This window comes from Choloepus didactylus, chromosome 14, assembly GCF_015220235.1.
Source record: "Choloepus didactylus isolate mChoDid1 chromosome 14, mChoDid1.pri, whole genome shotgun sequence".
Lineage (NCBI taxonomy): Eukaryota > Metazoa > Chordata > Mammalia > Pilosa > Megalonychidae > Choloepus > Choloepus didactylus.
The window spans coordinates 91,795,818-91,805,804 of NC_051320.1; the positions used below are offsets into that span (position 1 = coordinate 91,795,818).

A 9,987-nucleotide genomic window follows, 5' to 3' on the forward strand; every position below is an offset into this window, starting at 1 on the left:
ACACAAAAAGACTGTATTGTAGAATTCTATATATACCCATTCTAGAAAAGGCAACACTATATTGCAGAAAGTAAACCAATCTTTTCCAGGGATAGGAGAAAGGGGTTGACAGTAATGGGGCACTGAGGAACTTTTTGGAGCAATGGAACTGTTCTGTAACATGATTATGATGCTGAAATAACTATATTCATTTGTCAAAGCTCATAAAATTGTACTCTAGCATTGGTAGATCTTATTGTATATAAATTATACCTCAAAAAGGCTGACTTAAAAAAAACATTAAAAATTATTTATTTTCCCTCCTGTTGATTGCTTTATATTGGGGATTGAATGAAAATAAATTAATTATTATAATATGGTATGATAGGTACCATAGCAAAAGGATGCACAGAATACTATTAAAACACAAAGGACAACCACTTAATGCAGTGTGGCAGGAGGAGAAGGGCAGTCAGGAAATCTGACCTGCAAGTGAACCTGTACCAGTGAAGAGAATTAAGCCTTGAAGACAGAGTAGGATATTTATAGAAGATGATGTGGTCTCTGCAAAGGCTGAGAGGCATTGGTGAATTAAAATAAGTGCTTGAATCTTGTTGAAGCAAAATACTCCACTGCTGAGATATAATGCAGTTAAGGAAGGAGGGAGCTGGCTCTTAGAAAATCTGGATTAGCAGACGTGTCAAAGGGTATATACCTGTAAGGAGTTCAGATTTTACTCTGAACACAAGAGAGAGAAATTGAAATGCATTCTAGCAGGGGCAACATCTTTAAAAAGAAAAAATCCTACAATGATAAAAGGTTCGGTTTTACATTCTGTTTAGACCACATTTTTTTGGTATTATTACATTTCACCTGACATTAATCTAATCACAGATTCTTTATCCATTAAATAAGTTTGTGTGTGTATGTTTGTGTGCCTATCAATGTACTTGTCCTTAAAGAGACAAAAATAACAATATGCTCTCTCCATTCCCTAAGAACTCACAGTCTACTGGGTGATAGGCATAGGGAATTACAAACTTGCAAGGGTATGTTATAGTCTATGGTGGTATGTAGCAAATGTTCTAAGTTCAAGGAGGATGGAGCAGGCACAAAAAAGTGACATTCACCTGGAATTTTCCCTTAATGAATAGTAGTCTCCTGTCAAGTGGAATTGGGATGGGGGAATTCCTAGCAGATTCAAAGAAGTAAAAGACAGGGATGCATAAATGCAGGAGATCCTTGAAGTGTTTTGGGGAATTGAATGTGACAAAGCTACAGCATAGTAGGTCTGAAAATGGAAAAATCTATGCAACTGAAAATTCTGCTTCAAATACTCAGGATACATAGTATTTTGAGCTGAATTTTTCCACGATGGGGCCAGGCAGTCACTGCTTTCTGGAAAACAGAATAAAGCAGCCAAGACCAAGCTGGGAAGAATCCAAAGACATTGTCCTGGAAACTCACTTGTGCATTTGGCTGGGTCGTTTTATTGAGGAGCATGCAGGTTGGTTGGAGCGGGAGTGCCTGGTATAAAGACTCAGAGTCCACGCAGGCTAGAGTATAAAGACATGGGCGACAAAAGTTGAGACTGAGGAGAGATGTGAAAGATTCCATATCCTGTGTTGAGAAGTTGGGATTTTAAGCAATAGGTCTGTACAGCTCAGTACTTTCCACGGAAGTGTCTCTACAAAGAAAAGGAAGCACCAATGCCAATAGGAAATCTGGCAACCCAGACTGGAGCAACCTGACATATGTTGAAAACTTCTTTGAATTCTGATGTTTCATCTTTAAAATGTAAGTGAATTTTGTAGCCAAAGATATATTGGTGATCAGTTAGGTGATAGGGGTAGGTAATATGTTTTCCCAATACTCTGGAGTGGGGGGGGGGTGTTGGGTCATGTTTAGCCTCTGGCTTGGTGTCCCTCTAAAACATCCCCACCTCCACAGAGATCACGTACTCCTGTGTGATATCACAGTTATGGGGGGCAAGGATCCAAGAGCATTAGAAGGTGTCACTCTCTCCTCTAATGAGAGAATCAAAGTGCCTCATGAAGTTACATAAAATGATACGATAAGCCAAACTCCACCCAAAGTTCACTAAATTCGTATCTCTGCAGTTCCACATTGAAATTAGCTCTGAACTTACTGTTAAATTAAAAGGGTCTGCATATTTTATGTTCTCTAGTGACTTTATTGCTCACTAGAGATTCGCTATATTAAAAAGCACCAAAATTACTTCTATCAATTAGCAATATTGTACTTAAAGTCTAGATAAATTATTGAGTAGTGTTTGGAGCTACTCTGGGAAAAGTCCGTGCTGAATAAGAAAGTGTACCCATGTGCTTGGCTTATGTGAGTCAGAAAGTCACTTTATATGCTGTCAATATATAATTGTGCTGAAGATGATGGCAATAATGGTGAACATGAAAATGTTTCAGATATGTTGCAAGGAAGTAAGGATACAGAGTTGAGGGACAAAATCCCTGGCCTCAAGGAGCTCACATCAAGTAGAGGATGCAGTACATAAATCAATTCTGAATTATGATGCAGTTTGCAAAGCACCACAGTAGGGCTGAACGGACACCCTGTAGTTGGAGAACAGAGGCACCAGTCCCACAAAGAGATAGGGAATTGAAGGTTTCTTGGAGAGTGAGATGCTTGGCCAGAATCTTGAAGGCTGCTCAGAAATTATCCAACCACGAAGAGTCTTCAGCAACAAGTTGAGATATGGCCCACAGCAAAGGAATACAGTAAAAAGTAAGGCATGAGGGAAGACCAGCAGTTGGTTTTGTTTGACAATCCTACAGCGTACAGAAGAGGGAATGGCAGGTGGTTAAAGGTCTTATGTAATACTCTGAGGCACTTGACAACAATCTGCAAGCTAGGTAAATCCAGGTGGGTCTGCAATGTCTCTAAAGGTTGTGAAATGCATGAAATCCCTGTTGAGGGGACAGTGGAGATTCAAAGTTTATCCACTCTGTACAAGCCAAGCCAAACCTTGAGACCAGATGCTTTTTTGAGATTTTATTTATTTTGGTACAAAGGTGCCAAATATTTGCTAAGTCATACGTAATCTGCACAAAGGACAAGGGTATGTACCATGGGAGCTGGCAGACACCCGAACAAGATGTAGGGGATGCAGCAGATGTGCATGTTAGGAAGACAGCTCTGGTCAATGTGTAGAGCATGGGCCACAGGAAAGACAGGAGAAGCAGTGGGAACAGGTAGCTATCACAATTACCCACACCAACTGTGATCGATTATTCAGTGGAAAGAGCAAAGAAGGGACCATTTTCCAAATATCTTTATATCCTTTGTTGGGGGTTGAATTGTGTCCCCTACAAAAGGCATGTTCAGGTCCCAACTCCTGGTCGGGGGTGTGAACACATTTGTAAATAGGACTTTGAAGCTATTCTTAGGTAAGGTGTACTCAAATTGAATGAAGGTAGGCCACAACCCGATATGGCTGAAATCTTTATAAGCAGAAGAAATTGGGCATAGGGTAGCCATGGGGAAAGCCCAAAGCTCAGTCAAAGGAGCCCAGAAGATAAAGGAGAAGATGACACCATGTGACCCCACCATGGGAATGAGGAGCAACCGCAGTCAGTTAAGCCACACCTTAACTAAAATAACTACTTAAAGAATTCCTATTTGCAATGTTTCATACCTACAGGAATGTGGATCAAAACCAAGAACATGTCTAAATTGGAGTGCATAATTCAATCTACTACATCAGCCATTGGTATTTTCATATAAGAAGATATATAGCATATTTAGCATATACATAGCATGATGTGTGCCAACTGAGTCACTCCCGGCTAGTCAAATTGATAATGGTCAAAGCTCTCTGGTCCAGTGGGAGGTCGAGATTTTTGCATGCCGAAGGGACTCTGTGTAAGGAAAATAATAACAAATCTCAAATATATAGAAAAATGAGTGACAAAATTGAATATTTAATTAGAATGAGAAAATAAATCACCCCCAAAGTACAAAATAAAAAAATCTGGCAAATACCACAGTGATCACAACATCCATAAAAAATAACACAATTGTGCTAATTAACTGCTTGACAAAATTCTTTCAAAGTTCCCCGTTATTTTGAGTTGCGTATCTTTGAATTCCTCTCCATACGACAGCGATTTTATAACATAATTTTCTGTGGAGAGAATAGAAAGATTGTTAATAGCGTCTTTCCCTCTAGCACGATTGCTCATTTTGTTCATTGGTGATTTTTCATTAAGAGTGTGGAAACGTTTTTCTGCCTGTTTGTCAGTGCTGGCACCAGCTGCAGGGCGTGGGGTTTGAAAGCAAGATTTGTCACCTGTTTACTCCTTTGAAAGGCAAAGGATCATGCTTGAGATCTTGTGTAGCTTGGGTGAGGAAACACAACAATCAGTTGTTAGCATGTGCGTCAGCACATAATGGGGAGGGGTTACACTGCCCACAGAGGACGGACTGACCCCTCCCCACTCTGCTCTGGGTGCCACGAAGCCTCCTGGCCCAGTCTGCCTTTGGATCTTAGACCTGTGTGTCCTGACACTGAGTGTGTCAGCACAGGGGCATTAGGAGAATTCCTGGAGACCTCTTCTCCCCTGGAATCCTAGCAACACCTTCACTAGACATGGGTGTGCATATGGAAATATCCCCAAGAAGCCCACTGTCATCACAATGCCACCCCAAAAGAGAGGAGTGTGCGAGGGAGGAAGGTGGAGTAGGAGATCACATTCTTAACAGGGTGCTCTAAGAATATCATATTTTTGCATATTTTACAAAAATGTATGACTTTATGATCCCCTCCCTGGAAATGTAGCCTTGTCAGCTCCTTTTTGTCACAGTTGGCCTGGCTTAGGAGAGCATCTGGAGAGTCCCTGGCCACCTAGAGTTATGACCATGGTCAGAGTAAAGAAGGGAAGGAGAAGCTCTTCTCCCTGGGGGACAGGGTCTTCGGGAGCAGGCCAGGGCATGGGTCCAACTAAAGGCTGAGCTGCACGTCCAGGATTCCCTAGGACTTGACCTTAAGGTGTGGGGGACTCACCTGGACTGCAGCTGTGCCATGTCCATCTTAGTGGTATGGCAGAGAGTGGAAACCAGCATTTTTTCTAGAACTTGCTATGTGTTAGGTATAACACATGGCACGTTGCACATTTCTTATTTAACCTTCCAATTGTCTGAAGGGGCAGGTATTACTGAAACCCAGAATAGTTAAATAACTTGTCTGTAAGTGCACAGGTAGTAAATGAAAACTAGGAATTCAAATACTGTTTTGTCTGATTTTAAGCTGCATAAACTAATAGCAATAATAGTAATCATGAACAGTAGTAAAAGTAATGATGAGTTAATGATAGCTAAAATTGATCAAGGGCTTACAATATGTTGGTCACAGTTCCAAATGCTTTATATTGATCAACTAAATTGGTTCTTTCAGTGCTCACCCATTTTTCAGATGATGTCATATAATACATCGTAATTAAGTGACTTGCCCAATTATTATGAAGGTAAAATGGAATTTGGATTCATTTTTTACTTCAAAGACCAAAAGTCCATGCTCATAATCTAAGTTTTATATTCTCTTAATTACGCACTAAGACACATCAATCACTGAGTATACAAAAACTGGAAAAGACCAAATATGCTATTTCTGTCTGTTCTCCTTCTCCCTTTGAACCAAGAGGGGTTTGCCATTTTGAACACATGCTACTAAGGCTAAAGACACTCTTAACTCTGAGTACACCAGAACAAAAGTCTGTGACCACCCAGGACTCAGGAATAGGCCTCAATTGCAATGATTTTTCACCATCTTGGCAGGCCTTTGCAGCTGGGAGGAGGAATATTAACGTCAGACTACCTTCTTAGACAACAAAACAGAGCCAGGTGGTTGTCACACCTGACCCACCAGTACTAAATAAGGAGAAAAGCCGGAATATGCAGTGATCCCATAGGGAGATTGTTGCTGGCACAAATAGCATGTTTGATAGGTTTCCTTCCTGGGAGAACAGCTGGGTTGCCTGGTTGTGAGTCTCTCCAAGGGTTTTCTTGTGAACAGATAAAGTGAACTAAGAGGTATGTCAATCACTTGGATGCTTTCATTTGGCAATGGAGTCCAAGAGCTACTAGAAGAGTTTTGCATGAAACCCTTGTAAATACAGTTATATTTCACGTTATCTCAGGGACCGAGAGAGTCGCTGAGCCCTTTCAATAGGCCAGCCCCAGTGCCAGGCACCAGAAACAGATTCTCGAATTCAATCTTAAAGGAACAATCCCCAACTCACTTCAGCATTTCAGGGGTGACGCTTCCCTGCTGGTGCCCCATTGCTTCTCGAGAGAATTTGAGGACGGTCTCCTGGGTTAATCAGTGTCTCTTCAGGGCCTGTGCAAGTGCTAATCTGCTCTGTTTTTTGCAAAAGATGCTTGTATCTGGCAGAACTGGTGAAAGATGAAGACACAATCCTTCCCCACCACCCTGATAATCAAGCATTTGGCTGGATCTTTGAGCGTACACCGAGATGGTCTCCAGGGTGTGTTTTAATTTGCCTCTGACAGAAGAGAGGAACAAGCAGAAAATCTCAGTGGCATGGCCGACATTCAGTAGCTGGTTTACTGGCAGACCTGAGAATGGAATGAAGGCCAATTCCCACGCTCAGAGCGTATCTCATTCTATATACTCTGGAAAAGATAATAATAGCAACTAACAGGGATTGGGAACTATCCATCTGCTAATCCTCACCCCAATTCTGTGTGTTAGATATTACTGATTAGATATTATTATCATCCCTTTTCCATATGGAAAAACTGATGTTAAGAAACATTAAGCAGTTACTGATGTCCCATAACTGATGGATGCAGGGCTGTATGTGAACTTGGGCAGGAGTCTCCAAGACACTTTCTTGCTTCACTGCCTCTTAAATACAACATGATCCATGAAGAGGTATTAGAAAATTTTTTCACATGTAGGAGATTCTCAGTTAATGCTAATTTATTGTCATCTCATTTAAAAGTAACAAAAACAACTATGGTATCGATACCTCTTTTATACAGAGGAGAAAAATGAGGCACAGAGTAGTTATATAATTCACCTCAGTCAAGTAATTAGAACTGCTCTGAATTAAAGTAGTTCAGAGGCTAAATGTACTGCCCCAACCATTATTATTAAGTTACTTTATTTACAATTTATTAACGACTTCATAATTTAACTGCCCTATATACCTTTTCTCCCTTAATTTTTATCTCAAGCTTATGACATAGGTACTATCATTTTCTGAAATTTACAGGTCAAGAAACTGAGGCAAAGAGAGGTCAACTAATCTGGCCAAGATCATATAGTCATGAGTTGGAGTCAGGATTATTCAGATGAATTTTTCAGCAAGTCCAAATATTCTCCACATCATTCAGCCCCAAAGTTACCTGCTTCTAATCTTTAATGTCTGAATTTTATATTTGATTTTAGTCTCTTTGATTCTATAAAAAAAATCTAATCATATCTCAGGAACTGTGTGGATCTCTCTGTATTTTATGGAATCACAGGGTATGCTGTGAACAAATTATTGTAGTAAACATCAGTGCACCTAAGTTGCTTATTTGATCTAAGAAACCAAATGACATTCATTTCAACAAAAGCAACTAATATAATGATTAAACATTTTGCATTCCAGTGGGTTGTAAAAAGTCCCTTGCCTTAGTAAATTACTGGCTCCCTCTTCAAACAAAGATGAATTTCTTTTAAAGTTCTTAAACATAATAATGCAAACATATCATTCTATCCTGTAGTTCCAAATAAATCCTTACATTTATAAGATTTTCAGTAGGGAAAGATTGCATTTATCTGTACTTTTATTCATAAAATAAAAATCTATGGACTACCCACTCTATTCCAGCCACTGATATTCGCAGTCACACCGGGGAAACTCTGACTCAGAAAAGTAAAGGACCCACCTGGGGGCCTTTAAATCTTGGTCTTTTAACTCCAAATCATTAGTGTGCTGAAACATATGTGGATTTTTAAAATGTTTTCAGAATCAACGTTCTGCTGGAAAAACTTCTTACTAATAATCTATGGATACAATATGTGAAATTGACTTTGGGGTCAGACACTCCTATATTCAAATTCTGGTTTGGTACTTTCAAGCTGTAAGTTACTTGAGCTCTTTGATCCTCAGTTCCTTCATTTTAAAAGCAAGGATAATAATATTTATTTTGGAGGATAAAAATAAAATATTTCTTAACCTTCTTAGCATAGGACTAGGCATATATTAAGAATAAAAGCACAGTAACTTTTTGTAAGATATGTGTTTATACATAGTATTAAAATAAATGGATGTATTTCTTAATAATAGTCCTGTTTTTACACTTTGTTATATTTCCCTTCCTTTTGGTTAGTAGCCTAGTTTTGATTTTGTTGCGTGCTAGCACTGCCACATGCCTCAACTATATGTGACATATTGCTGAAAATCATAAAAACATTTTTATAACTAATGTTTTAGTTGATTTAATCTTTAGGTTTTCTAATAACCTCTGAGAATGAAGAACAAAGTAGAAGTTGAGAAAGGGACAATTTACCAATTCCTTTTGGTCTCCAATATCTCATAACCTAACAGTTCTTTAGGCTAAAAGGAAATGATGTGAAATAGAATCTTGTATCTATGTAATGGAATGAAGAGCACTGGAAGTGGTAAATATACATGAAAATATATACCTTTATTTTCTATATTTCTTTATAAAAAATTGATTTAAAGGAAAAATATAAACAATGGATTATAATGTTCATTACATATGTTGAAATAAATATATGAGAACAATAGCACAGAAAATGGGAGAGATGTAAATGGAAGTATTCTTTTTGTAAGGTCCTTACATCATGCATAAAATGGCATATTACTTTCATGGTAGATGATGATAGCTAAAGACGCTTATTGTGATGTATTTAATTCTGCTAAAAAATAAAGTATGAAATTGGTTTACATACTTACCTGGCAGGGAGACACCATGATCATGGGTGTGGTATTCCTAGGGTGAGGCTTATCCATTGCACTCCGGATGTGCTGACCCCTCGATACCCCCCAAAATGGGAAGCTTGACTGCCTAATTTGTGGTAGTGGGGGACTGCATTCGTGCTCTCCCCTAATAATAATAATAATAATAATAAAAATGGTTTATATAAAAAGCCAAAGGAGGAGATAAAAAGAAATACTAAAAAAAAAAAAAAAAAAAAAAAAATACATAAACTTGATTAATCCAAAATAAGGCAAGAGAGGAGAAAAAAAAAGAACAAATTGGAAATAAATAGCAAGGTGATAGATCTATCAATACATATATTAAATGTAAATGGTTGAAACACTCAAATTGAAAAGCAAGACTGTCTGATGGAAAAAAAAAAGCAAGACATTTATAAAAGACACATTTTAAATAGAAAGAACTGGAGTTTAAACTCAAAGGACAGAAAAGATTAGAAGTGCAAAGGCTAAGGTAATTCAATATATTAGTACTGGACAAAGCAGTCTTCAAGATAAAAGAGTATTATTAGAGATAAAGATGGCCATTTCATAATGATAAAAGGAAAAATTCATTGTGAAGCTTCAGCAAGCCTAAATAGCTACTCAGCTAAGAGACCTTAGCAGCACAAGAAGCAAAAATTGACAGAATTAAATGTAGATGTAGAAAATTCTACAATAATAGTTTGAGATGTTAACTTTTAAAAAGTAGATGGGAAAATAAATAACAGTGTAAAATAAAGATTTGAACAAAACTAATAAAAATAAACTAAACTGACATTTACAGGACATTATATCCCACAGCTACAGTAACACATTATTTTCAAGTTCCTGTTACAATATCAAATAGATAGCAAATATTGGGTCATAAATTGACTCTCAATAAATATCAAAAGATTGTAACCATATAGAATATGTACTCAGATTTTTTTAAGAATTAAATTTTAAATAAAAAATAACAAGATACCAGGAAAATCCCTAAATATTTGGATTTATGCAATATAGTTCCAAATAATCCATG

General features: G+C 37.9%; 1 non-coding gene across 1 annotated transcript; it reads left to right on the plus strand.

Annotated features, from left to right (window-relative positions):
* The first annotated feature begins 8,937 nt into the window (after positions 1–8,937).
* Positions 8,938–9,099, plus strand: LOC119509721. The gene has a single exon (XR_005211778.1). It is a non-coding gene; the product is annotated as a U1 spliceosomal RNA (small nuclear RNA).
* The last annotated feature ends 888 nt before the right edge of the window (positions 9,100–9,987 follow it).